Here is a 3506-nt window from a genome sequence, read left to right as displayed (position 1 = left end):
GCATTACACCGCTGGAAAGTGCCACCACAGACGGGGAAGACATCGAGCATGAAATCATGCAGGACGCCCGCAATAATGTCTGCGTATTCCATAGCTGCCAAGGGAATAGATCATACTATTCTTATAGGAATTGTACCAATATCTGGGCATAGCGATTTAGGGGAAACAAGCCAAACCAGTTAAGGATGACCAGAATGTGAGGAGTCAGGCAAGTCTCAAAGTGTGAGTGGGAAGAGAAAGGTTAGCGATTCAGATTTGGACTTTCTGGGAATCAATAAAATGAGGAAACGTTGGATCGGCGAGGATCAAGAAAGGATAATTATTAAACTGTATTGTAAAGACAGGTGGAGAGACAGGGACACCTTGCGAATACAATCCGTTTCAAACCCGACTGTAGGAGAGTATTTGACTGTTTTCTGGAAACTGTCTTAACTGATTAATTATCTCATTTTATGGTCCTGAAACGCTTTTTTTCCTCTTGAATTTCAGTATTCTTTTACAAAACAAATGAAATTCAAATAATTTGAAAGGCCGATAAAACGCTCCATTCGAGTCATGTGATGTCTGTGACGTCACTGGCTAGCTCGCTGCTACTCTTGTCATGATGCTAATTCACAGTGATGCCTTGTTTTCGAATTTGCATTTCAGAAAATGGGTTAGAAATGGTGTCTCAGTACTATACTGTACAAATACACCTATAAAAACTCCTGGGCCGGCCGGTGTGGCCGAGCGGTTCTAGGCGCTTCAGTCTGGAACCGCGCGACCGCTACGGTCGCAGGTGCGAACCCTCCCTCGGGAATGGATGCGTGTGATGTCCTTAGGTTAGTTAGGTTTAAGTAGTTCTACGTTCAAGGGGACTGATGACCTCAGATGTTAAGTCCCATAGTGCTCAGAGCCATTGAAAAACTCCTGAAAAGTTGTTTTTGAGCGTCCCAGAGAATGAGAAGATGCGTAAAATGTGGTTGCACTATATTGGCAAATTGCCATCAAGTCGACGAACAATTTCACTTAATTACAAAAGTATTCCACTGTGAAGTTAACATTAACTTTCCTGTGAGATATGCTCCCACACTGTTACAATGAAGGATAGCGCCATTCAACGAAATTAAACTCCTAGTGAAAATTGTCGTTTTACCCATCTACACCTCAATTATTCGGTAGCTCAGTTGTTAGAGCTATGAACCGTCGAATTTTATAAGTTGACGCCCACAGATCGCTGGTTCGAAACTAACCCGAAATAACATTTTGATCTTATTTGTAAACACATCGACAGTCCTATAATATGAAAACCAAATCACAATCAAAAAACTTCACCACACCGATCAGAAACAGACTATTATTGTGTGTACCGTGCTGTTTACATGCGCTTACATTTGCAATCGCTGTTCACATACGTCACGTTCAAAACGATATTTGCTAGTTAATGTGACCACACACTTTTTATTTAATTAGAAATGATGGTTTTATCTTCGTACTGTCCAGCTAGGATCCTTAGTGCTTAAACTTTTGCAGTTTCATGATCTTACATAAAGATGAAGTAGGTCTGCTTCAGACGCTAACTACTTTACACTCACAGACATCACAGCCCTTAAGTGTGTGTCCCTAGTGAATTGTTTGTTCGCAAAGTAAATGCATCTATGCTCTGTTGTCCATTCCTCAGACTAAGACAAATTTCAAGCTATATATAATACACCCCACAGTCGAAACAACTACTGCCATCAGCTCCTGCTAACGCTATTGTCGTATCATTTAAAACTCTTAAAAATATATGACCCTTCCAGGATTCGAACAAGTGACCTTTTCGTCTTCAGTCGGATGCGCTATCAGTTTTTTTATTGATGTTCCTTTTTCTTTTTTTTTACTGAGTACAGAAGGAAGTAACAAACACAAAGAAAGACTTCTAGAGCTCGCCACATGCGGCGTTGATACTCCACGAGCAACGCAGGCTACCATTTTCTTTTTAATTTATTTTTTTTATTAAGCGGCACAGTCAGCGGAAGACTGGAGGAGGCAAGCTGGGCAGGTGTCGGATTCCGAGGTCTGGCAACATGCTCTGCCAAATCCGACCACCGAGTCGGCCGGGGTGGCCGTGTGGTTCTAGGCGCTACAGTCTGGAACTGCGCGACCGCTACGGTCGCAGGTTCGAATCCTGCCTCGGGCATGGATATATGTGATGGCCTTATGTTAGTTAGGTTTAAGTACCTTCTAAGTTCTAGGGTACTGATGACCACAGAAGTTAAGTCCCATAGTGCTCAGAGCCATTTGAACCTTTTTTTTTTTTTTATTTTTTTTTTTTTTTAACCGACCACCGAGGTGCACCGACACAATGATTTTTTTCTCTAATTGAAAATCAACAATATGATGGAGCCGTGCGGTAAAACTTGTGAAGTCATGTGAACTAAAAAGAGCCGTTTTCCCCGATGGGATCACCTTATGGATGCGGGTGGCCAGTAAGATGAGGTCGTCGTTTCTACGGTCAACACCAGTCGTCGACCGTTGGAGTGTCGGGGACATCTTAACCATTGGAGTAACAGGGACAGCTGCATACAGTCAGAGACTGTTTCTGTTACGGTATGGGGATCGTGGGAACATCACGTCTGCAATTCAACTTCTTCTCACACCTGGCACACCCCAGTTATGCGGTGGGTCCATATAGAACGGCCCCAAATAGCAAAAAAGTTCCGGTATTGGGCTCTTTTCGTCGAGACCATGAGCTGCTCCATCATTTATTGCCAGAAGTCGGGGACTTCCTTTTCGCCGTCACGGTGCATGTAGCGTATCGCCACTCCCTTTACCCAATTGACCGCGTTCATCCAGGTTGAAACGTCCCCTTTGGAAAATTATAAATGACTGTGCTGATAAACCTCTTAAGTTATTTGATTTTCAATCAGCTGAGCAAAAGTGAACGTACTCAGACACTTCTCTCTTTACTTATTCTGATCAACACTAAACTGACACGCATTATGTTTAGCGCAACGCAATCTGACTTTCAGTAATCCCTACAAAAGAATTGCCCTGACTAACAACAACCTATACCTTTCATGAATCACTTACCTCACAAAAATCTTCGTTACTCAGACTACTGCAATACAGCGAGCGCCAATACTGCCAGCTAAATAAAAGATTCAAACTACTGAAGGCACTAACTACTGATAGGCATAGTTAGCAAATGAAAGGTTTTGATAGAGAACAAACAATGTATTTACCTCAATAGTGTTCAAAAGTCATCGTATATGTCTTGAAACGAGGATATAAGATGAACATCAACAAAAGTAAAACGAGGATAATGGAATGTAGTCGAATTAAGTCGGGTGATGCTTCGGGAATTAGATTAGGAAATGAGACGCTTAAAGTAGTAAAGGAGTTTTGCTATTTGGGGAGCAAAATAACTGATGATAGTCGAAGTAGAGAGGATATAAAATGTAGACTGGCAATGGCAAGGAAAGCGTTTCTGAAGAAGAGAAATTTGTTAACATCGAGTATAGATTTAAGTGTCAGGAAGTCGT

Source organism: Schistocerca cancellata, chromosome 3 (genome assembly GCF_023864275.1).
Source record: "Schistocerca cancellata isolate TAMUIC-IGC-003103 chromosome 3, iqSchCanc2.1, whole genome shotgun sequence".
Classification (NCBI taxonomy): Eukaryota; Metazoa; Arthropoda; class Insecta; order Orthoptera; family Acrididae; genus Schistocerca; species Schistocerca cancellata.
Note: the sequence above shows the minus strand (reverse complement) of the source record.